Source organism: Zeugodacus cucurbitae, chromosome 3 (assembly GCF_028554725.1).
Source record: "Zeugodacus cucurbitae isolate PBARC_wt_2022May chromosome 3, idZeuCucr1.2, whole genome shotgun sequence".
NCBI lineage: Eukaryota > Metazoa > Arthropoda > Insecta > Diptera > Tephritidae > Zeugodacus > Zeugodacus cucurbitae.
Window position 1 is genome coordinate 17940984 of NC_071668.1, and position 27492 is coordinate 17968475.

A 27492-nucleotide genomic window follows, 5' to 3' on the forward strand; every position below is an offset into this window, starting at 1 on the left:
TATGAAATTTTAATGAGCTAGGCTTCTCGTTCTCTGCCTTCATACCTTTAATGTGTTTGGTTGTATGCTTGCCACGTGGAAAACGGTGGCATGCCGCTTGCTTAGATTTATAAATTTTAATTCATATTCATATCCTTTTACAGTTAACTGCACAAATCGGCATTACAACAATTGTACACATGTGAAATATGTTGCCAACACACACACACAAGCGTAGCAATTACATATGTATGTGCTTGTGCTACTTTTCCACATTTAATCTTAATTAAAAACCGGTTTTTTACACCCAAATCGCATAAGCCTACCCAAAAGGTGTACGCAACTCATATCCTCATGTATGTATATGTAATCACATATCTGTAAATATGCCTAAGTGTATCGGTTATGTAGCTCATATTTGCGGCTTAACCCATTTCGGAATCCACAACCCCAAGCAAAGGGTTACACACACTCGCATATTTCACAATTTATGCGCTCATTGTCAGTTGAAAGCATACACCAGACGCTTAACGAATTTAGTTGTTTGGTTACTTTTGTTGTTGCTTTTTCACATTTGTTTGTTTAATTTTGCCTTCACTTTTACTTAATATCTTGCCGCAATTAAATTTTGAAAATCTTCTTATGTCCAGCCTCGCTGCGGGGTAAATACACTCACTCACCATCTTTGTGTTAAGAAATGACCTAGTTGTCTTTAATAATGGCGCCATAAAGTCCGGAAAATATACTCCTGCCGCTCTTCTAAGTTAATATGCTTGTTTTCATAGTCCTCTGCTGGGATTTGTTTGGTCAAAATGGTCGCATAATTTCAATTCTTGGAAGATTTACTGTTTTGATAGAAAATAATCCATTGAGATGCCATAGAAATACTTTACAAACAGTAGTTGATGAGAATCTATGGATTAGGCAGCTCAAGAGTCTTCGTTGATATATTAGGGAAATTGTGGGAATAGCAAAATACCCGAAGCTATACTATTAAAGTAGGGTCTAATCCGTTTAGCTTTCTGATTATACGGTTTTTGAGGTTATTGTTTTTAGAAAGTAGTGAGTTATGGCATAATCGTTAGGTAAAGAGGAAAGATCTATCACTTTAAAAGTCTTCCAAAGAACGAAGAGCTTCGGGCGGTTAAAATAAAAGCTAAGATCACAAAAGTTGTATATTTAATGTGAATAGAAGTAGTTCGAGGGTCTTTATTGGTATTATCAACCAAGTCAACATATACTAAATAATCCCTGAATAATTAGATTCTAGAGTTTGTTGTAGTATCATTCTATGGATTTTAATCTCGGGTCATATAATTCTATCCTTTCCTGAAAAATTATTATAGAAGTTATACCTTTATTAGTATGTTTTATCTTGAGATTTAGTTTATTTCCTCAGAAAACTGGATACTCAAATATTACTTGTATTTACTTATTATATTGGGATTTATAGCATATGCGGACATATAAAGGAGCGCAAATTCGGTGTTGGATTCGTGGTGTGAGAGGGACTGCGTCCTTGAGTCCTGGCATTCAATCCGATGGATGAACGTCTAGCCATAATTCGCATCAAAGCAAGATTCTTTAACATATCGCTTATTTGTGCCCACGCTCCGATGGAAGAGAAGGACGATTTGGCTAGGATATCTTTTACGAGCGCTTAGAACGTACCTACGAGTGCTGCCCCCCACGTGGGTGGGTAAAGAACGTGTCTTTGGCACAACAGTCGGAAAATTCAGCCTCCTTGACGAAACATCGCCAAATGGGCTGAGGCTGATCGAATTCGCTGGGACCCGGAGACAATCCAGCCAATTTTATAAGGCATCAAATTGGTCAATATAGATTCTGGTCCCACAGCAATTCGACCATTTAATTGCGCGGCGCAGACAGTTCATCGGGTTAGCGACATCCCTCTAAGGAGACATTCAATCTAGCATCGAGGAATTCTCAAAACAATTGTTAACTTATATCACAGTTTTCTGAATCACTGAAATAAAATAAGTGTTGTTGTTAGTACAACGATAAAAACTAATGCAAATTTCATGCAAAAACAAAAACAAAAGAGAGGAAGAGTGATTAACCGCCTAACAACAACATCATTTGTACAACACGACAGCGTAAGAAGAAAGTAATGTCTCCCGAAAAAGCGCAACACGCTGAGCTGGCGACAAGAAAAATGTATGCAAAATAGCAGCGATTGCGAGTAGAAAAAGAATTAGCCAAAAGAAGAGAAAAAATTATGTCACATTTTATGTACATTTCCGCGACAAACTTTGCTGACGCACTCCCAAGAAAGCAGGAGACACAAGCAGCCGCCAAGACCAAACCAGCAAACATGCCCACCAGCCACAGAGTAGAAAGGCACCCGCTGCCAGAGGTCTTGTTGCTCCAAGGGGTGACATTATTTTTCATGTCAACTCGTCGACGGCGGCAGTTACAAAGCGGTGTCGGCGCTGGTGGCTTGTTGCTTACAGCTTGGGTCGTGAACTGGCGTTAGCTGGAGCTGCGAAGGCGGATGTGGCGCCCACAGTTATCTCACACACAATTGTTTATTCTGTTGATTGTCTTCGGCTTGTCGCGTGTACCATTGTCATCTCCCTCAGTGGCCTATACAAATACGAAGCTTGTTTGTTTGTAACCTACCTTCGGGGTAGCTGGGGCTTTCTGTCTTAAGGTGTTTCCACGTGAGTGCCACCTTTTTGGGTAATTCTCTTTTTTTTTCATTTGCCTACAGCCAGTGGCATTGAAATATATACTGGTTGCCTGCCTTCTTTTTTGTTTACTTGCGCTGCTCACAACCCCCCACCCTCCTCCGAAAAGCTTTATCATATTTTCTCCACCACTTCATACTTTTGTCATCAGCTGGAATTGGTTTTTAATGTTTCCGCTGAGATACCTTAAGAATAATTGTTTTGCGTGTGCTCATTGTTGTTTTTGTCTTTTATATTTTCTTCTGCTTTCCTCGAGTATAATTTCCGAGGCAGTAACTTTGGCACTAAGTGTCCTTGTTTAGCTTTTGTATTGCCCACAGGTGTTGCTCTCTTGTGCTTGTCGTGTTGTTGTTTTATTTGATTTTCAAGCACAATTTTAATTTCCTTTTGTTGCTCTTTTAAATATGTTAAGTGCTTTCCTAGTGTCACTTCCGTAGTTAGCTGTCAAAAAGTTTGTGAAACTTTTTTCCTTCGCAATATGTTTTGAATATTTTAATTGGCTTGTGGTCAAGTGTGAAGGTAATTGCTGTCTTACAAAATTATTCCTTGGAGTATAATGACTTTCTGGAGATCTTCTAAGCTACAATTGATAAATTTTTAAGAAGTTATGAGGGCTTTAAAATTGGAGAATTAAAGCTAATGACATTTCTACAGGATACAAGTAGACGACGCTTACATTCGTGAAAAATATATACTACTAGCAGACCGCTCCGACTTCGCACGGGTTTAAACTTTTGAAATTATATTTTATTTGCAATGAGCTAAAACTTGATTACGAGCTCTAGTCTTTGGTGTCCGATGTCTTTCGCTCTGATTATGAAGGCGTTGGGAACGCTCAGAGTTCAACGCCCTAGCGCGAGGTTGCATATTTCTAATATTTTGCTCTTCAAGCCGCTCCGTACCCGACTCTCAAGCGCCTACTTGGGTGGTTTTGAAATTTTGTTGAGCAACCGGCTACGAGCGCTCTTTACTCGACTCTCTGGCACGCGATTGTGATGCGAAGAGAATGACTTGCAAGACGATTTTCAGTTTCAGATTAAGATTCTCCATCACGGAGTTTTTTTGATACCCTCACCTGGGAACTAGAATTTTTTGAAATCGCCACAGTAGTTTTGGAGTATATTCATTACAAACATACATACAAATCTTTCCTCTTTATAATAGTAGTATAGATTAATATAGGGTTGCTTTGTAGAAGAATAGACTTTCCTAAGTATGACACTGTCAAAACAACTTCCCAAGTTAACAATTAAATTGCTAAAGCTTTTGTTTCTGTTTATGAGTGTTAGGCTCTAACATATGATCCTGGGTTGGAGTCCAAATTTCCTTCTTGCCTTTGATAATTACAATCCACATTTTCTAGTTGTTCTGTATGTGATTGGCGTTGCAACCGTTTAGCCGGTTATAGCCGAATCGACGATAGTGCGCCACCTGTCTCTCTCCTTCGCAGTTCGGCGCCAGTTGGAGATCCCAAGTGTAACCAGGTCGCTCTCCACCTGGTCCCTCCAACGGAGTGGAGGCCTTCCCCTTCCTCGGCTTCCTCCGGCGGGTACTGCATCGAACACTTTCAGGGCTGGAGTGTTTTCGTCCATTCGGACAACATGACCTAGCCAGCGTAGCCGCTGTCTTTTTATTCGCTGAACTATGTCAATGTCGTCGTATAACTCGTACAGCTCATCGTTCCATCGTCTGCGGTATTCGCCGTTGCCAATGTTCTGAGGACCATAAATCTTGCGCAAAATTTTCCTCTCGAAAACTCCTAGTGTCGTCTCATCTGATGTTGACATCGTCCAAGCTTCTGCACCGTAAAGCAGGACGGGAATGATAAGCGACTTGTAGAGCTTGATTTTGGTTCGTCGAGAGAGGAAAATTATAAGAGCTGCAGAGCTAAACCGAGAAGGTACAATCTTCTACAAGAGTGTACAGCTCCTGGCGTACGCCGATGATATTGATATCATCGGAAGCAACAACCGCGCCGTTTGTTCTGCTTTTTCCCGCATGGATAAGGAGGCGAAGCGAATGGGTCTGGAGGTGAATGAGGACAAGACGAAATATCTCCTGTCATCAAACAAACAGTCGGCGCATTCGCGTCTTGGCTCCCACGTCACTGTTGACAGTCATAACTTCGAGGTCGTAGATAATTTCGTATACCTGGGAACCAGCATCAACAACACGAACAATGTCAGCCTCGAAATCCAGCGCAGAATAACTCTTGCCAACAGGTGCTACTTTGGACTGAGTAGGCAATTTCTAGTTGTTCTAGATTTGCTAATAACAACTGTACCTGGAGAATTCCTTCATTGAACTACACATAGTTTCTGTAAAATTAGAATCTAATCATTAAACTATAGATAGTCCCAGTAGAATCAGACTCCCCTACTTCTATTCGCGGTACCTTACTCCAACTGACTCACATCCCACCAATTACATTGTTGTTGTTAAGTATAGCATACTCATCACTGTTACAACAAATGAAAACACGAAATTACCTTGTCAAACAACTCATTGCGACATTTTCATGATGATTGAAAAACATCAAGCGAACGAGTTATGTATGTTCGTTGTTTCGCAAGCCAAGCACGACGTGTTCGCTCGAAGAACAACATCAGCACCAGGAGATGACATAACTTTGATGCAGCGCGTTTGCTCATTTTCTATTTACCGTTAAGTATACACGGTGTGAACGTAGGGACTCTCATCATCTCTGTATGTGTGTGTGGTCTATATTATTTTCTGTAATTTTCGTGGCCGTTCGCTTTTATCGTCGATGGGTTTGCGAATTTAGAAGCACCATTGTTTTAGCAACGGAGCATATGAGTGTAGAAATATTGAAGTGTGTTTGTGTGATTGAAGTGCTGTTGTTCGCAAGCATATTTTGTAATTTTCAATCAGCGACAGTTACCTGTTTGAGTTGAGGCTGGACAGTTGGTCGAGGTGGATTTTATTAATATAGGAGTCTGGTAGGAAAAGAAACACTATTTTTATTGGAAAATAAGTTGAAAGAGTATTTCTATTTGAGGTTCTGATACCAGTTGCTCCAAAATTTGAAAACTTCATACCTTCTCGAGCTTTTCAACAGTAAAAAGAAGAATATTTGGAGTTTTTGGACATTGAACGATTAGTAGGGGTTTGATCTCAACCTAAACCATAATATCTGCCCTATTGAATCCACAGCTATTAGAAATTGAACTTATAATTACATATATGGAAATAATATTTCTATTTGAGATTTTGATATCAATTGTTCCAAAATTTGAAAAGCTTCATATCTTCCCGAGCTTTTGATCAGTAAAAAGAAGAATATTTGGAGTTTTTGGACATTGAACGATTAGTAGGGGTTTGATCTCAACCTAAACCATAATATCTGCCCTATTGAATCCACAGCTATTAGAAATTGAACTTATAATTACATATATGGAAATAATATTTCTATTTGAGATTTTGATATCAATTGTTCCAAAATTTGAAAAGCTTCATATCTTCCCGAGCTTTTGATCAGTAAAAAGAAGAATATTTGGAGTTTTTGGACATTGAACGTTTAGTAGGAGTTCTATGTTATGTTAATCATAATATCTTTCATTTATTCCTCATGGGAACTCTACCGCAAACACACATATCATCGATAACAGTTTGTGTTGCACGCGGCTGTCAAGTGCGTCGCTTGTTTATTGATGTCCACTTTTGATGTGTTGCATGCATCCTCTACTCTAGTAACGGTGCTGTCGTAATTTTCATTTATGATGGCAACAATTTCTTGTTGTTGTTTATTTTTCTTTTCTCTATCATATACGCTCGACAACGCGGAATGCAATAGCTATCCACTCCTCTTCCGATGTTGTTGTTTAAGCAAAGTTGGTTGTTGTTGTTATCATTCCAGCGCTATATCAGCAACATTAAGAGTCTGTTCTCTTTACTATTGTTGTCCACCTACTCAATATCTGTGCGCTTTTTGTTTTACCTGGTGCTGGTGTAGTTGCCATGTGTGTGCTTGAGTGGGTTGCAACTTTGTTAATATTGGCAGCAACAGCAATGCTTTGTTTATAACGGGTGATTTTTTTGAGGTTAGGATTTTCATGCATTAGTATTTGACAGATCACGTGGGATTTCAGACATGGTGTCAAAGAGAAAGATGCTCAGTATGCTTTGACATTTCATCATGAATAGACTTACTAACGAGCAACGCTTGCAAATCATTGAATTTTATTACCAAAATCAGTGTTCGGTTCGAAATGTGAAATCCGCTTTTTTATCGACAAATTTTGTTCAGCGATGAGGCTCATTTCTGGTTGAATGGCTACGTAAATAAGCAAAATTGCCGCATTTGGGGTGAAGAGCAACCAGAAGCCGTTCAAGAACTGCCCATGCATCCCGAAAAATGCACTGTTTGGTGTGGTTTGTACGCTGGTGGAATCATTGGACCGTATTTTTTCAAAGATGCTGTTGGACGCAACGTTACGGTGAATGGCGATCGCTATCGTTCGATGCTAACAAACTTTTTGTTGCCAAAAATGGAAGAACTGAACTTGGTTGACATGTGGTTTCAACAAGATGGCGCTACATGCCACACAGCTCGCGATTCTATGGCCATTTTGAGGGAAAACTTCGGAGAACAATTCATCTCAAGAAATGGACCCGTAAGTTGGCCACCAAGATCATGCGATTTAACGCCTTTAGACTATTTTTTGTGGGGCTACGTCAAGTCTAAAGTCTACAGAAATAAGCCAGCAACTATTCCAGCTTTGGAAGACAACATTTCCGAAGAAATTCGGGCTATTCCGGCCGAAATGCTCGAAAAAGTTGCCCAAAATTGGACTTTCCGAATGGACCACCTAAGACGCAGCCGCGGTCAACATTTAAATGAAATTATCTTCAAAAAGTAAATGTCATGAACCAATCTAACGTTTCAAATAAAGAACCGATGAGATTTTTTTTAAATTTTATGCGTTTTTTTTTTTTAAAAAGTTATCAAGCTCTTAAAAAATCACCCTTTATGTTTTCGTTTGTGGTGTGGTTGGGGACTCGTGGCACATCACTTGAAACGGCGAAATGTGACCAACAGCATATTCTGTAAATATTTCGATACTCTCCAATTGAAACTTACATGTGATGCGTTCAACATTTTCGTTTTACACTATTCTCATCATCAAAATTTTTGATTACCACAATTTTAAGCCAACAGCGCGAATTGCTGTCATCGGCATTCAGTAAAATGTTCTACATTCAAAATCGTTATGAGTAAAGTTCCTGAAATTACAGTATAGCTGGAAAGTAACCTTCGCCTAGCTATTGACATACCGCAATAACAATGTTTGTTCGGGTATACCGATAGATCATATTCGTCCATTTCTGATGCTATAAGCTACAAGAAAAATTTATAGAAATCAGTTTTAGAATTTAAAACAATATATTAATAATGATATGCTGATGATATTGTAGAGCAGCTTAGTAAGAAAAATAGCATAGTTTAATTACAAAGTCTTTAGATAATATATTATGTTTCTAATATTTTATAGATTTACCCTAACACAAATCTTATAAGAATTATTTACTAATCAGCTATATTTTTTTTGTTGCAGATGGAATGACTTCAGATTAATATCTATGGTAAGGTAAGTGAAAAGTTGTAATTTATATACACTCAAAATATATTTAAATATAAATCCTTTTCAAAGCATTAATACTGTACTATAAACAGATACGTACTCAAATGTATATAAATCCTTTAGTTCGGGGATATTTTAAAAACATTAAAGGGTTAGAGGTAGTCAGAGACACGAAATATTAGAATTTTCAGTAATTTTTTTTTTTTGTGCTATTAAATCCTGTTATTTTACAAAAGTAATAATATTGAATTATTACACAATGATTTGACTTGAATTTACGAAAATGAAAAAAATATATATATTTAATTTCCAAAGGTGGAGCTGTTTGTGTTGACCCAGTTCCAAAAAAAAAAAAAAAAATCATTGCCGTGGTCTGATCGAAGCTTTTTATTATTTTTTCAAAAATTGACAAAACAGACTTTTTATCTCGATATTGAGCCAAACTATTTTTTTCCAGGAGATTGAGTCTTAAGTAAAAAAATTGTATAATCCGATTTCCGAAGTTAGCTCCCAAATTCGAAATATTAGGATTGAAGTTCGAAAAAAGGACTTTTTAAAAAATAATTATTAATTACTGGATATAGTAGGTAGGTAGGAGTTCAGCCATAAATGGTATTGCTCAGCATCGGATTCGTCTATCGTCTAGAACGGCTCCTGCCTTTGCCAACTCGTCTGCACTTTCGTTATCGAAAATGTTTCTGTGGCCGGAAACCCAGACCAAGTCTAATTGTACTTTGTCTTTCAGAGTGCTCAATGCCTTCTTGCAGTTATGGCCTTCTTGCAGTATTGGCGACGACAAGGCCAGGAGCGCCGTCTGACTATATATAATACTATATAATTCTTTTGTATCCACTGGTAGTTAGCCAATAGATCTTCACAGGCCTTCTCTATGCCCAGAAGATGCTAGCCAAGTTCGGTAGACGGAAGGAGCGAGAAATGTTATGATCATCGGAGTATACACCTGTGCCTACTCCGCAGTTCACTTTGGACCCATCGGTATAGACTTATATGGCATTTTCCTCCCTTATTAGGCCACTTCTCCACTCTCGTCTAGAGAGTATCGTCACATGGAATTCACTATTGAAATCTAACTCTGGGATAATGTAATCTGATTTATTGGCATTAACTTTATAAATTTAGATTATATCTATATTTTGGATTTTTTAGTAGCTATATCCTGTAATTAATAATGTTTTATTTTTAAAAGTGTTTTTTTTTCAAACTTCCGAATCCAAATCTAAACATTTCGATCTTTTATACTCCTTATAACTCTATTTCCCGGAAAAATTAGCTTGGTCCAATACACAGCCGAGTGTTGTACAGTGTTAATAATATAATCGAGATAGGACCGAATATGAGTTATATATAATCAATGACCTACTTGTCGAAGTAAATACAGCATAACCGAGGTTCAGAGTTAGTTTTGAGAACCAATATATAATATGCGCGCCCCCAAAAGTATGCTACAAGCAGATGCATTCTTCGCACCCACACGTAATTAAAACACCGCTCAAACTCACACTCGCGCCTGCAAGCAAACTCATACAATTAATAAACTGTTTGTGAAATAAAATCTAACACTTGAAATTCAAATTTTAAATACATTTGGCGACAATTCAATTTCACACTTGGAAACAACAAACGAACGACCCGAGCAAATAGGAAACGGGAAATATGCCTCTCGGGCTAATTTTAATCTGATTTTGAGGGGTGATGACAGTTGAACAAAATCACTTGACATTTGTGTGACAAAAACAACGAACATTTAACAAATGCAACAACAGCAAGAGCTAAACATTTTGACGACTGTCAATAAGTCGTTGTAGATTATTAGTGACAAGGGCGGCGTGAGAGGGTGAGTAAATTATTGCATTGTGTCGAAACTGGCACTACATAGGTTGGTTACACAAGTGACACAGGCTTGAATTAACAACAACAGCAATAATAATAATAATAATTTCTAACTGCACTTCACTCCACTGTTGCCTACCCTGAGGCGTTGAAACTTGTCAAGCATGTCAATATTCATATTTTTTTGACAGACAGACTCAATGCAATTTGCACACGAGTCGAGTGTTCATTGCTTGGAGCACTTCAACTGGTTGGTTGGCTGCCTGTGTAACGGTGTAGCGCTTGTGTAGTCTGCTTTTAGGCGTTTGACATTTAAATTTAGTTTTATTTCATTTTCAGCTGTGTTTATTAATGTTTTTGAATTTTATTTTGACTGGTTATATATTTTTATGCCTTTAAATTCATTTCTAATAAAATTTGTAATTTTTTTGCCAATTTTCATTTTAATATTTTTTAGCTTTCGCTTCGTTGAGCATTTAGCTCTCGCTGTACGCCAGTTGGTCCAACAAATTGAAAAGTTCAAATTGAATTTGAATTCAATTTCGTTTCATATGACCCGCTTTTTTGAGCTGCAAATGTTCGCTCCCTTTTATCTTGGCTCTTTCTCGATTATCTGCCATTGCTGCTAATCATATTTCTCTGTTCACCAGGTTTTTGGGGATGCGACCCATCTATAACTGCATGAAGTGAGGCAGTGAATAAACAACGGAATGAAATGAGTTAGTCAAATGAGTGTATGATTGAATGCATGAGCCGTGTATGTGCGTTCGCCTTCAAGGGCTTCTAATTTGTTTTCTCCGTTTTTCGTTTATAAAACTTTCGCTTTGCCGGAAAGCTGGTAAACGTTGCATGAATAAAGTTCAAAAACACTTTTCGAGTACTTGAGCACAAATTAAATTTGTAATAAATTTTTTATTTTCATTCGTGTTCTCTTATTGTTGCTTCTCATGGTAATTTAGTTCTCTGAAGCGTTTATCTCTGGAATAAAAGGAATGTGTTTGCCAAGGCTTATTATGTTGATGAATTTTCATTGAAAGTGAAGTTAGATTTTTGGAACTGACTCGAGTTATTTTTTTATTCCAACGTACTATTGGACTTTTCTAGTCGAAAATTTTTAATTTAGCTCTAATATTTATCTTTGATATAGTATTGAGAAACTAACTTATTAAATCTGATTTTTGATTTTAATGGATGAACAGGTCTTAGTTAGCAAATTTATATCTCTTACGTAAGAAATACGATACATTTCGGTCAGTAGTACTTAAGAAGAGATAGAGAAAACCTTCTAGCAAGTCAACAACTAAGAATTATTTCCTTGAGAAGCGATTGCTCATGTCAATATAGTTAGAAGTGAAGGCCGCTCTGGGAGTAGATTTTGAAGAAGTCAATTTATTTTCGTGCTCTCTTCTTTCTTTTCATAAGAAAAGTATTATTCTTCTTAATTTCTATCGAAAACTCCAAGAGTCGTCTCTTCGGATTTACCATCGTTCACGCTTATGCACCATACATCAGGACGAGAATAATCAGCGACTTCTAGAGTTTGTCTTTGCTTCATTCACCTCCTGAACCATACGCATCGCTTCCTTATACAGTCTGGAAAAAGCAGAAGTAAAGGCGCAGGTTTTGTTTCCAATTATATCGATATCATCGGCATACGCCAGCAGCTGTACACTCTTATAGAAGATTGTATTTTCTCTATTTAGCTCTGCGGGTTGTATTATTTTCTCCAGCATCAGGTTAAAGAAGTCCCACGATAGTGAATCACCTTGTCTGAAACCTCGTTTGGTATCGAACGGCTCCGAGAGGTCATTCCCGATCCTGTTGGAGCTTTTGGTGTTGCTCAACGTCGGCTTACACAGCCGTATTAGTTTTGCATGAATACCATATTCAGACAACGCGGCATAGAGGAAGCTCCTTTTAGTTCTGTCTTTCATACAGTACTCTATAGAACCTTATAAACGATATTGAGAAGGCTTATCCCACGGTAATTAGCATAGATTGTGAGGTCTGCCTTTTCGAGGATTGGGCAGAGTACATTTTGATTCCAATCGAAAAGTATTACCAGCTTTTATTATTGCCTCAGGGAATGTTTTGTGGTTTTACAATTAATCGCCAGTTAAAGCCAGTCTCAATTTTCCTCTCAACGATAGAAAGCAGATCTTAGTGATCCCATATCTCTTTCTACATCTTCTCTTGGCCTATGACGAACTATTTTCAAAACTGAGACTATCTCGATTAATATGTCTTTATCTGCTCCATTCAGATCTTTTTCATGTTAATTCTTCTCACAAAATGTCAATACTAAAAGCAAAACCTATACTACTCCGCTAACGAGCCCTAGTGGATTCTTTGTGGGTTCTATTCGCTCTGACTTAATCTGAGATTGGAATTAACATATCTAAATACTTCTCTTTAACTTCGTTGTCCGAACGCGAGGAAGTCTTTATGATTAAGAAAATTTCCTTCTGCGAGATCCTGCAGTGTATGGCTGAATAAGGATCGATTTATTAACAGTTATTATATAATAATCTATGATTATTAGCCGATATGTCAGGGAAACAGTCATCAGTCTGGTAATATCTGGTCTAAATAAATATTGCTTATACACATTTTGAGTTAACTAAATGTTAACCGCCTTAAAGTATGCAATAAAATTATTTGTATTACAAAAATGACTGCAATCGATGTTGTAAAACTTAATGGGTGCCATTTGCTATGAATGTTTTCCAAACTGACTTGTGGCACGGGCAATAAAGAGTTGGTCAACAAAAAACCTACAGCAAATATAACGGTAATTGCATTGAAATGCAATTTTACCAAATGTCCGATGTGGCTGGGCGCTTGTAGCAACTGTTGCAACAAAATTTTATATGCAACTAAAATGCATTTCCAAAAGCCACTAAATATAACCAATTCCCTTTTTTCGATTTTCAAACATATTTAAATTTTATGCACTAAAAATGTCGTTACATTTTATAGCAAACCGCTTTGGCAGTGAGTGTAGAGGAGCGAGCCTTGTTGCAAGGGCCACTTGCTCTTCATCTTTCATCCTCTTGCCCTCTCTCTTTTTCTCTCTGTCATTTCGTTAATGTCATTTATGCATATATTTCTGCTTCGGTTCTCTGCTTTTCTCCCATAAACCCTTGCCATTTTTCCAATGCGCTTGTAAATGTTTATTAATTTTATTGAACAATTAATTAAATGCGGCAAATGTGTTGCAACCGTAAAATACAACTGCACTCTGGTACTCAACAAATACCCGTACACGCTTTATGTGTGCTTTTGAGTGCCATAAAAACAGACAACTCCATCAGAGACCATGCAGTCAGCCAAATAGCCTGAGTAGCGGAGAGTACCAAAGGTTGAGTTGCTTTTTGGGAGCCGGAGAATATGAATATGATGACTGTGTAAATTGCATTTTCATACAATGCAAGCAGCCAGCCAGCTAGACAGCCGAAAAGTATGCAACGCACACGTGCGGCTCCTATGTGTATGCAATTGTTTTTTGAACTGTATCAAAAATATTCATGTTCCTGTTCATATGCATGTTTATGTTGAAATTAAAATACCACAAAAAGGACAAACGACTCTGTGCCACAAGGAGCACACAACACCGACGGCACTCCCAACCAAATTGTTCATATTTTTATTGAAAGCCCTTAGTAGGCTTTTAGGCGTTTATGCATGTAGTCATATGTAATCGTATCGTATGGGTACGCTCCTCTGCCCTGTTCGCAGCGTATGCAGTTGTTAATTGCCACTGTGTGGTGATTTTTGGTAGCTGCCCTTGTGCTGTGCCTCCTACCCCCTCTCCGACAAGCTTTCAACAGCTGTTCCATTTATTCACTGTTGCTCTATTTATGTACCCCTCCACACTTTCAACGCTGTGTGTGCATTCTGCCAATATGTTGCTGCAGCAGGATGCACTCAATTAAATTGCAATTGCAACAAATTTGCATTTTGTCGTATTGTTCTTGGATGGTGGTGTGCTCTTGCGTTGCATTGAATCGTTTATGTTAACAGTTAATTGTGATTGCATGCGTTGTAACGGTAATTTTGTGTTGTAAACGTAAGTATTTCATAATCTATAGACAATTTTGATTTGGAGGTTATGTGACGCGAATTGTTTGCAATAGGTTTTTATGGGGCTGTTATCGGTATTACTGACGACTTTTTTTAGAACGGAAGCTTTGGATTATTTGTTTAAATGCGTATTATTGTTCGAATGAATTTGACTATTTGATAGGATTTGAAGTGAACCCACGAAAAGTTGGAAGTTCGCATAATAAGTGAACACCCGCAAAGTGTATCTTCCCATGATGAGTTCTATAAACATAGATGAGTTCTATAAACATATATCACTAGGCGGGATTAAGTTCTAAATTTTTACATTCAGCGGTCATGAATAAAGTATTGAAACTAATTTGAATCTTACGATACGCCCTTTGATTTCATGAATTGCTTTTGAATATCACTTCGAAACGCCGTCTAGTCAATTGGAAAGCCAATGAGGGCATTGGGTGATTCCGGATTCTTTTTTCACTCTTTAGAAATATGTATTTTGGCTAGGACTACTAGGTTAGGTTAGGTTAAACTGGTATGCCAATACGCCACACATAGACCTATTTAGGTCCTTTGCGATACCAGATGGAGTGCCGTCACGTTGTCCACGAGGAGTAGTCATCCCTCAGGATGCCTGCGCTTGACGCGAATTTTTAAAGCATTTGTGGCTTCACTTTCGATACCTCTTCCAGATTCTCATATTGTGAGGCCCTCAAGTAGCGAAGTCTCTGCCTTGACAATGCAGAGCAGGTACACAGAAGATACTTCATTGTTTCTATTGCACCTTGCTCTTGACATTTCCTGCAGTTATCTCGATCTGTAAGTCCCATTTTGTAGGCATGTGCCACCACCAGACAGTGACCCGTGAGTATTCCCACCAAACTCCTACAGTCCCTTCTATCGAGTGACAGAATGAGTTTGGTGTACTTCTGGTCTACGGTTTTACACATGGCTTTAGCGGTTTTACACCCCGGTATATTTGTCCAACGTGCTAGGATTTTTCTTTTCATGCATATAGAGCATTACTAGCCTTTCTTACCCTTTCTTCCACATTGTGCTTCCACAGTAACTTACTGTCCAAGACGACTCCTAGGTACTTATTGCGGTCCTTTGGTGATAGTTCTGTTCCGTTTAGCGAGGGGAACCTCCATTGAGGGACTACTATCTAAACAGTGTTTCAATACACTTTTCCTTAAGTTATGCTCTTAATAAACCTTAGACAGACACTTTTTATTGAACTTAGCAAATTCAAAGATCAGCAAAAGATATCAATTTTATTCGAGTTTATAGCTTTGAATGCTTCATTCTTAATTCTTGAAGAGGTATTTCATTTTCAAGTTCGGAAAATTGTTTTCTGAAAGCCTCACCAGTATCCTTTGGGCAGAAAAAAAATCATTACCAATAACCAATTTACCTCAGGCTTTATCCCCAGTGTAAGCCATGAAAAGTTATGCGATTTTCGTGAACTTTTTTTAAATAAAGTACTCGATCGAATGTTTCGAAGTTTTTTCGACATAATAAATCTTAAAATATATGTTTTAACAAAAATATTGAAGAATAATGAAAGTTATGTGCTGTGCTGCAAAAAAATACAAAAACGTTAACAAAGTTGATGGTATTTCCTATATAATATATATATATATATACCTACGGTTTTTGAAAAATATCAAAAATTAACAAAATGACGTAGGTCTGGAAAAAGTGTATTTTAGGTAGAAAAAATGTCGTTTTTTAATACAAAATTTAAATTTCCAACCAATCAAAAAGATAAGTCATTGTATAATAAATATATTCAAGAATGGTCAGTTTTTCGTTGAGTTATAATGTCAGCAATTTTGAAAAATCCTTATTTGCGAAGATCTCGGACAGCCACTTTTCACAAGCCTCTTTTGATTTAAATTTTACACCACCAAGGACAGGAACAGGTGATAATCACTTGGCGTTATGTCCGGGCTATATGGTGGATGCGATAAAATTTCCTAGTAGATGGTAGAATTAAGCATCTGGCCCTGTGGGAGCAGCTCATAGTGGATGATTCTCTTCCAATCCCACCAAATACACAGCAGAACCTTCCTGGCCGTCAATCCTGGCTTGGCCACTGTTTGGGACGATTCACTGGTCTTCGACCACGACCGTTTTCGCTTGATATTGTCGTATGTGATCAATTTTTCGTCCCCAGTCACCATCCGCTTCAAAAATGGGTCGAGTTCGTTTCGTTTCAGCAGCATATCGCAGGCCTTAATTCTGTTCAGAAGGTTTTTTGCGTCAAATCATGTCCAGCCTTCTGCAGAGGGTTTAAAATGATTATCTCCTGGGCGATGTCACGAGATGCCACATGCCGGTCTAACTCAGTTAAATATTGAAATCCCTAAATTATTAATCAATTATTAAAATTTCGAAATATTTTGTTTGTAAAAATATTCAGTAAAATGAAGCCACCCACTTACCTTTACCCTGCTCTTTTGAAGAACAGCACTTTGAAACATTCTACTTTTTGCATACGCTGCCACAATTTACTGAAAGTGGCTCTCAAGTGGTCGATATGCACTTGACGATAAGTGAATGAGTGCGTGAGAGCGTACACTTTTTTGTTTTTCTTTTTTATTTTGTTTTGTCAACTTTTGTTACTTTTTGTTGTGACACTAAAAGGAGTATTGAACCGACAAAAAAACGCACAAAAGGAGTTGAAATGGAAAAAAGCACCCCTACATGACTTGAAACCAATGTACGCATGCTTCCACACATTCATAAAAAATACCGCAAAGTAACTTGCATGTAATATATGAGCTTTTGAAGGACCTTTGTCCATTTTTGCACTTACACGCCACATCAGCGCTCCGCGGCACTCCCTGTAAGAGGCGAATATGCGTGAAATGTTGATTGCAAAAAGTAACAACAACAACACAAAAAATGAATAACTGAAAAATGTTGGCAAAATAAATAAAAATTTACATTTCGCTGCCATAAACAGTTTTAAATTTGAATTTCACAAAAGCAACACACACATATAAGCAAAAGTATGTACCGTGGATAAACATTTTTATGTGCTCACGCATACAAAGGTTGTAATGTGGAATTGTGTAAAAAAAAGAATCGTTCGCAAGAAAAATATGCTCAAATGCAAATTGAAATTGATGCTTAAGTAAACAATGATGTGCGAATGGACTCGTCGGACGTGAGAGTCAGTTGGAACATAGACACCGAGGGTGGGTGCAGTTGGTGACTGTAGTCAGGTACTTATGAAATGCTTATGCTAATGCTGTTGTTGGTGGATGTGGTGACGGTGTGTGTTTTATGGACTTTTAAGTCCTATTTGTTGTTATTTTGAGGTTATGTATCGCTCTTGAAGAAGCTTTTCGAAAATGATGAACCGATTTTTTGGTGCTCCATGGAAGTGGACCAGATTTATAAGTGATATAATTCTAGACAAATACTTTGTGTCTTCTTATCAGTAGAACCATAGAATATGACTTCGTATGCTCCTTAGTTGATTTCCTGTTATATGTGGAATCAGATTTAAGGTCAATTATTCTAGAAACGGTACGAAGTTGTTTGGGAACATTGGAAATGGCAGTGAGCGGAACTACTTTTAACTCTCAATCGATTACTATAACAGACTTTCCAGCATTTTGAAGATCTTTGTTGAAGGCTAAATCAAGCTAGGTCCACCGACCGCCTGTTCCTCACTAGGACTGTTGTATAAAATCTGGTTGTGAGCATTTAAGGATTAAAACATTTTGGAAATTCTCGCAGGCAACCAACTGATGGACTTCATAAATAGCTCTCGGTCTTTTTAAACGGCCGTATAGAGCATTGCAGATTCCTTAACTCCGACTCGTTTGATTTCGTGTATCTTTTCCGCTCATTCTGTGTAGAATCGATCATATTAATCTTACCTAACCTAAACGAATCATAAACTCGATTTATGTCGAGGGGTTTCTGATGGTTTTTGGGATTCTTTACCAAAATAACTGTTCGGCTTTGAAATATTTTTCAGTGGATTCTTTTGAGATACACGTCTTTTTTTAACTTTGAAAACACTTATCAAGTACCCTAAAGGGTTCAGTGAAAGTCCTGAGATTATAGTTGATAGTGCACGTTCTATGTGATAACATCGAGAGGAAATAAATATATTATTGATGTACTGTATTTCAATTAATGAACCTGGTGAGGACGTTCTGATTTTGTTTAAGAAATAATAATGTAGTTCGGAGTTTTTATTAGGACTTCCTTCTTTCATGAAGAAAAGTTTTTACCAGGACTTCTTCTCATGTTCCTGAATCTAAAATTAATATTTTGGAAAGTCTCGAATGAGGCTAACCTAAATTCGCTGAAGGTTCTAAAAGTCAACTCAGCTAAAGAACTCAAAATTCGTCTATTCAGCTGAGCTCAGTGTAACAGTTGGATCTATGGGATTGACACTTGTTGAGAATGTGAATCTACATTGACTTCTAACCTTTCATATAACTAATCACATTCCATACAATATGCAGATTTCTTCCACAAAAACATCAATGTCTTCACTACCTAGAGATGCTGAAACAAAAAGAGTCCAACAATCTGTTCAATTGTTTCTTACACCTTACAACTCCTTCACCTGTCAACAGCAACGGCATATACACTTGAGGGTGACAATTTAAATGCCAACTGCTCTGCTGCACAGGGTTGCATGTTTACACGCCAACTAAAAGACAAAAGAACCGCAAAATTTTTGCACAACCAAAGCGACAACAAAAAGGCACAACTCCCGCCTTTAACTAACAAGCCAATATACCGCTACAAATGCCAACTTCCGTTAGGACTTCCGATTCGTTGTTTGTTGTTTGTCCTTTAAATGCCAAGGAGTGTTGTGGGTAACAATTGTTGTTCTTATTGTTTTTATAACATTGGTGATGTTGTTGTTGCTTTTGATACTATATTTGTTGTTGTTGTTACTATAGTTGTTGTTGATGCTGTGACAAGCATTTAGCTTTTTGATGTTGGTAATTTTTCGCATTTGTTTTTCTTGCAATTTTCTCACACAATTCCTTCTTGTTATCCCAGAACAGCAGGTTTCTTTCACCCATTTAAGGGGTAGATTATGCCACGTTTTTTTTCTCGGTTTTTACACTGTTATTCTTCTGCTTGGAATGAAATTGAAATCCCATTTTGGTTGTCGCAATACTTGTTGAATATCCTTTAAGCACTTGTGCGGCACCCGGTTAGACATGGAACCGGGCACTTGCCTACAGCAGCATTGAGTGGGGTGGCCTTGTGTTCTGTATAGTGGGTGAAGATGGTTGGTGGGTGGATTCGAAAAACTCATATATGCGTGTGAGACTGCTGTTGATAGTGTTGCTGCTGCTGTGTCGAGTAAAAAGGTCCTTAAATTGTGGTTGTTTTTATTGTATTTAGTTTGCTGTTATTGCTCACATTTGTGTCGCACTTCCTCCCTTTTCCTCATCCACAGCTCATACGATTTTTTTCACTTTTCTTTTTGCACAAATGTCCTTCCACTCCTTGGGCTGCCGCTGGTTTTCTGTTGTTTTTGTTAAATTTTGCAGAAGAAACGTTCACACAATGTGTTTGTTGTTAGTGTTGTTGGAAGCGTTTGTGCTTTTCAATTGCCCTACGTTTTTTTTCCGGTTTCGGCAGTTTTTGTTTGAATTATTGTCGAGTTAAGAGGATTTATGTGTGGTGTGTGTGAGGTTGACTGCTCGGTGTGAAGGTGTTAAGTGGCTTTGACACTTTCCCAGGCGGATAACATTTGTGTGGTGTTTATACGGGCTTTTAAGCATAAACTTTGCTGTTTTCACTGCCTTATCCTCAATTGGTATTATTTGGCAAAGTATTTGTTGTCGCTTTTTTTTTTGGTTCGTTTTTAAAGTTTTGATCGCTTTGTTGTGGTTTTGTGGGGAGGTGTATTTTTTTCCCTCTTATGAAAGGGTAACATGTGTATGTATGTGTCTACAGGGCAATTGGATATTTGTTTTCTATTATAATATCCTAAAACTAATCTAGATCCTTTATTAGAATATGTTGTTTTATAACCAGAGATTATCATAAAGCTTCATTGAAATCGAATTAGCAAAAAGTGAGGTTAGAAGACAATTGGCCTTCAGCGTAATTTGAGCTTTATTTTGCTTAGGGACCAATCTAAGGACCTTTCTGATATTTCCAATTCAGTAGAGGATATCTACCTTCGGTACTGCAGCAGCTTGCATACTTTGTATTTGAACTCGGTTGAATTAAAGTGAGTAGATTAGTTGTCTGTTTGATTGAGCTGATTTGCTGAGCTATTTTTGTATCCCGCACTTCCCATTTCCGGCTTTTTATACCTTAAATATTTTCTAGAATACTTCTCGATTATCTTAAGAGAAGCCACTAAGGCTTCTGAGAATTTTAGAAGAGCTTTTTAAGTTTTTTTTGATTGTTGAAGGATAACTTGTTCCCGCGACCGCCTGCACATCCTGAGTCAAGTCAAAGATATACTGCGTTGTTTATGCTTTCATTCTTATCTCTTTTTGTGAACTAGAAACCTTTCTGTGGTCTAGTTTTCGAAGAGTATCATAGTCATTGTTTATTATGAAAATAAAATATTACCCTAACCTTCTTTTTGTTTAGAGAACTCCTCTATTAGCTTAGGTTATATACGAAGGCTGTTCCCTTAAAAAGGAAGCACACTTAGATTATTAAGAACAGTCCTTTGTTATGCCAGAAAATTCAAACCCTTCACTTCAATTTAAGAATCTACAAAGCGCTTAGAACCCACCACAAATCTGCAGAGGTTTTTTACTCCTATGTCCACTAATTCATGTAGATGCCCAAAAAAGTGAAATCCGAGGAACTTTTACCTAGATCTCGCAAAGGAGGGGCATTCCAAAAGGAAATGTTGGGAAGATTCTACTTCATCATAGTCAGTTGGAACCCCTAAGACTAGGGAAAGATTGACCTTGCTGAGAGCGAAGAGTCTCCTGACCTCTTACGATTTACTTTGGGTTTCCTCTATGAATGGTTTCCTCTATAAATGGTTTCCTACCAAGGCTTTCCATATGGTAGGATAAATACTTTTCCTTTAGTACTTACCATTGGAAAAAGAGCTCTGTTGCCAAGGAAACTTTAATGTAGATTTTCTTTAAAATACAAGATGCTGAATATTAAACTGCATCACCATCATTTTATGTAATTCACTTTAAATAAGCCATATATGAATCAATTGCACTGAAAAATCCCGCAAATAATTCTAACTAACCCCTTTGATGGAAAAATTTACTAAATTTAACCCACATAAATGAGTATGATTAAGCGCCGCCATGAAATCCAAACAAATCATAACAACGAGTGAACCCTTTACACTGCAAACGTGTCACGGCAGAAGCTACACCTGCGAGCGCGTGTCGACGCGGACAAGCGCGAACCCTTTCGGGTCACGCCAAACGAACAACATCATATACGCAGCACGCTATGCCGACGCTCCTCGCCGGTGATAAATGACCGGTGTTATCCAAATTAATTGATCAAATCCGAATGTCGGTTCCGCATTGCGAGAAATTGCCAAATTAAGGCAGATGAATTAAGTCCCCGGGGGCGATGTAAGCGATATGAGGGAGTATCGCATAACAGCGACATTTAGTGGTTGGGGATTGCGCGTCGAGGAGTGGAGGAGTGATGCGAACGAGTTGGAGAGAAAAAAGAAAAATCTGTGCTGTGTGAGACAATTTGTGGTTGTGGAAGTGTGGTTGTATATATATTTTCGTGAGAGCTTGTGTGTGAGTGTCGGAAAATTTGCATGTGTCACGGAAGTGTCCATGCGGGTGTTTTATTGCCGCCACATGTGGCTGACCCGCCAGCTATTTCGAAACGTACATATAAACACACAGCGCTCAGCTCGTGCCTCGCCCCTCTGCAACGGAAGTCAACTTCCCACAGTCTCACCCCTTCGATAGCCAACATATCTCCGCTACCGATTGATGACCAGTCGTATGTGTGTCATCCGGAATACCTTCCGGTTGAATGATTGGACAAATGGATGGACACACAATTGAATGAACAAGGCAGACATTTAACGAGTACGACAGACAGACAGCTGGCTGCTGCTGCCATTCGTTTAGCGGTTGGGGTTGGAGTTTTATATCATGGAGGCAGCCAGCCATTTGAGCCCAGAACCATCTAAGTCAATATTTTGTACATAAGCTTATGCAATGCAAATGCTGCAGACCAAATCGCTCGCTCAGTGGCATCAATTGCTATTTGAGTGACTGCCAAAATTGAGTGTGAGCGTAGTGTTGAATAGGCGTGGAAATGATTGAGTGGGAGCTTTACGCCGTCACGTCGTGTGTGGATTGCAATTGCGGTTACCGGTATTTTTGTGGTCGACAGTCCATAAGTCCATTTCATATTGCCTTGCGTCGCCGCTACTGATCAGAGGATTCATTAGGTCGCCTGCTGTGTGGCGTTACTAGTGTGTAATTGGACAAGGTGGTCCGGAATGAAGAAAGTTACTTACTTATATTTGGAATTTTCATCTCGCTGGTTATTTGCCACCCAAACTACTATAACTAGGGTCTGTATTTTAGTCAGGTACTGGAGTATTTTTACTTGAAATGATTCAGGAATCTCATTTTTGGAGTACTATGTAAGCTACAAAAAGGATCATTGACCATTCCTTGTTGGCGGAAACTAAAGAACTCGAGTCCGATGATGTCCACTTTTTGGGAGTTGTTCTTCGAGACTTCTGAGTAAGTTTCACAGTCGAATATTTGTGCGCTAAGTTGTCTGTGTACCGTTCTCGGAACTGATCAGTTTGGGAAGGAATAATGAGCTTTTGAGCTGTTGATATCTTCAAAGTGAAAATACAACAAGAAATTTTCGAGACAGAGCCAGTAACCGTTTCCGAAGCCGTGGAAAACTGGGTCCAAAGGATGTGTTACTGTGGCTCGGATCATGGTATATTCCACAGTCGATAAATTAAGAGATAACATCCTCATTCGAATGAATTAGTACCGCATTATTCATGTTTTTAGTATAAACCATCATATGAACGACCCTGTACTACACACAAATCTACATCCCGTACATTAGTAAAATTGTGAAATTGAAATCGGAATTGCAAATTAACACGATGTGCTAATTTATTGCAAGGATACGCTTTTGCCTGCCAGGCAAAACCAAACACATTCGCATACATATACTACTCAACTAGCTAACTGTGTAAGCACGCCAGGCTACACACGTCACCGTCGATATGTTGGCAGTCATTTGAGTTGGATTAATTGCGTGCGCTAAATGATTAATTTCCGAGATTTCAATTTGAGGCTTAAAATTTTTATATTCACTAGTCGATTTTTGGCTGGTATCTACGCAAACGAGTTACTCTCGAGTTGTTGCAGCAGCACTTGATGGCAATGATGATGATGATTACATTGATGCTTTGATGAGCCGTTATAAGTGCTTTGTGCTGCGTGTGTGTGTGTATTCTATATTTGTCGAGCGGATATGATTTTTCTGCCGATTTAGCAGCATAATTGAGCACGAGTTTAAATATATTTTTTTATTTCAAAATTCTATTACATACAAACATGTCTAGCGTACGATCGAGTTTGTTGAGATTTGCTTAATGTGTGAGCTTAAATAGTAGAAAAGCAATTAAGCGGTGAAATTTAGCAGAATAAAGGAGGTTGCAAAATGAGTTGAAAATTGATTTGAACGGATTATTTCGGAATAAGTGAAGGCAAAAGTAACATGGTTGCATGTTTCCATATGAAAGTGGCACAGCGGGAATTAGAGAAAGGGAAGCTGAATTATAGTGTAAATCATTAGTTAGTTGTATCAATAGTAAGACTATCTTATTAAACCCTTTGAGAAATACGAAAGCTCTAGCCGATGTGTAGCTGAATTAATAGCTTTGAGGAATCTACCGGAAGCTTTGGCTATGTCGGTCTTTGGTATTTGTGAATTTCATTCATATAATTTCTTACCCAACTTAAGATCGGTGCAGGATTTGAAGCCACAATTGCTTCTGATCCCATGACAAACCCATCACCGTACAAGCTCTCTATGATTTGTGGTCTATCTTTATCCCTGATTGGTAGGTAACAATTCCAACAGTTATTGCGTTGAGACTTGTGAAATATTTGGTTTAACTATGAATTACCGTTCTTAAACACCGTCCTCCACTCATCTCTTGATCTTATAGAACGCGCTCCATTACCACACAACGTCCTTCGACGCCCTCTAGTGAATATTACTAGGATAATATTTTATGTATTGCATTTCCGGTTGGGGTACACTCAGCATCAAACCTTTTTATTTCATTAGTAAACGGTGTTATCTCCATAAGTAGTGATAAAGTTGATAATAGAGCCACACAAAAAAAAGTATTTTAGTTATTACCATCATCCATCATTTTGAATTTTGAAAAACCGACACTGGGTTCGTAATCAGCGACACCTGAATAACGAGATTGAAGAGATTCCGATGCATTTTTCAAAAAACAGTCCGCCATATTGGATCCGCCAATTTGAATTTTGAAAAACCAACCGCGGATTTGTAATCAGCGACGCTGAAAACCACCGAATACCGTTGAATTAAAAAAAACGCTGTCCGCCAGATAAGTGGACGTCGTATTCGAATTCAGCGACTCCAAAAACATATAGCACCCAGAGTAAGATCCCCAGGTCGTGACAAAATGTTTGTTTTGTGTGTCTTTATAACCTTTCCAACGAACTTAATTCTCTCATAATCTTGATGAAAGGCAGGGTAAACATTCCATATCTGACGGCCTCTCGAATAGAACCTCTGTTTATGAGGTATTCCTCAAGGTATTGGATAATAAAAATTTAATTTGAAGGCTAGAATACATATACAGCGCACTTAAGACATGGAAATATATAAAGAAGATTAGAACTAAAGGAAACTGCAAGAATTCTTCCAAGCACAACAGCAGACACTTCTAAAACATGATTTAAAAAAAAAAAAGGTCACCTTCTGAAGCTTGACTGTCAAGATCTTTGTAGTGGAGAACTGGACTTCTTACAGATATTATGAATTATAAATATTCACAAAAAGCGATTTCGGTTGTAAACTGATCTCTGAGGTTTATCAATAAATGAAGAGTATATTGATCTATTTAATATCCGGTCTGTCTCCTTTGTATAAAAATTTCAACAAATAGTTGACAATCTGGCCTATTCTGATCGATTTATACGCCTCGTTTAATATTTATTTTTTACATTTCTCACCCTCATCCCACCAACGTTGCCTTGCATTAAGTAGCTATTGTCTTTCTTTTTCCACTTTACTGGTATTTATTTAAAATTTTAAGTTGCACATTGGCTTATCGCACTCGACGCGTATTTGCACAGGCATGAAGTATCGACAACACAAGCCAAATAACAGCAACAATAACAGGATAAAACCAATCAGCGTAAAATTAAACCAGCAACAAAAATGAGACCGAGATCCACTTACAGGACATAAAGCAAGCCAAGGCTGCTCTATACAGTGGAACGACGAGGGGGACGCATGCAAATGAAACAGATGCTGTGCGGCGAAAGTCGGCAAGTGAAAGTGGGCCGGGGCTTTAGCTCGTAAAAATGCAAAAGTCGAAAAATAATCGAAGGAAAACAAATACAAATTCGCTACACCACAACAACTATTGTTGCTATTGTTGTGCCATTAAGTGGAGGAAAACGGAAAATTTGAATATGAAATGAGTAAAAATATGAATTTACAATTTAAACAAAAGTGGAGCGTGGTGATGAGGGGTGGTTGATTTGAAAGTGTCAGTCATTCCGAGTCAGCGATGGCGTATTGATTAGGCAAGCACAATTTAATGCGTCACAACTTAGACGGTATTGCCGGGCCGAGCAAACCGCAAAGCCGCTGCGACAGGGCGGATTTGGCGATATAATCGCTTCCGGATGAATGCTGGTGGATGAGCTGTCGATATCGGAAAATGCCAAATGGCAAATGACGTGCTCTCTGTTGTTGATTTTTCTTAAACTAAAGTCACGATTCGGTTCAATATTTTTATACCCACACAAGATGTGGATCATAGAGGTATTGGAGTTTTGTTCGCAAATCTTCACGGCAGGATTAGGTCCGTTTATGGGCAATCTTATTGCAGTGACAACTTTTCTAAAAGAAATCGTCGAAGTAGCAGTTGCAGCCCGAAGGTCATAGATTCTATCCTATCCGAACGAGTAAACCTTATAAAATATCGAAAGTTAAGTCGTTCTTCGACAGCCAGTGTCGAACTTCCAATCTTCCTTCCTTTCGGAGGCACTTGATAACTGGTAAGAAATGTCTCTAACAGACCATAAGCAATTTTAAATACTTTAAGTAACTGTAAATGTCTTTAAAATTATAAGGGTCCGATTAGATACAGAAGGAATGATTTCTTATTTAGATTAGGTAAACCCATTTCATCGATTACAAATAAATTTTGTACTTGAATACTAGTCAAGAGATCGTTGGACCCAAAAATTTAAGTCGGTTGTCCTTCAGAAGTCATTATCGGGTATTGTTCCGGAACAATGGAAGATTATACTATTGTCCATTGGACTTTCGGGCGTCTTTTCCTTTTAATAAATTGTCAAAAATTAATTCCGGAAATCTCAAAACTCAAAATATCTCAATTCTTTGGGTCGCATCAATATTTTGTGCCACCTTACATATTTATTGCTATTGTTTTTTCGTTTCCCATTGTTTCCATAGCTTTTTTTATTGTCACGCGTCGAAATATGACGAATCGTTGCGGCTATAAGACGTTTCCTGCCTGCTACATCGCACAATGTGGCATGTGGCAAGTGGCACTTAGCAATTGTAGCGGCGCATTTAATGTCACCGTGTCGCAGTTATTTCCCATTTTCATTTTAACGTATGCAAATTTGTCGTATTCCAATTTTTTGTTGTTGTTTTTGTTGCAGCTTCCTGAGTTGAAGCGTGAAATTTGTTTTCGTTTTATTTCGTTTGGGTGTTGTTTTAATTTTTGTTATGCTTTTTTATTTACATACGGCTTGATTTTTATTTGCACTTCCATTGTTGTTGTTTTTTCTTTTCGCGCTCTCTCACTTGTGTTGGCATTGACAGTTGCATTAACATTTCGCGCAAATCGAATTTTGATCATCCCCTCGCAGCCTTGGCAGCCCTCACAGAGGTTAACAAGTGGAAAAGCGGCCAGAAATTATTTGCGAATTCGAAATGACAGCGAAGACGCTGTAGTTCCCCTTGCTCCGGTGGTAGGAGTGATTGTCACATTGAGTGGGCTCTGTTGTGAGGTTAATGGCTTAACGCAAGTGCTTTTG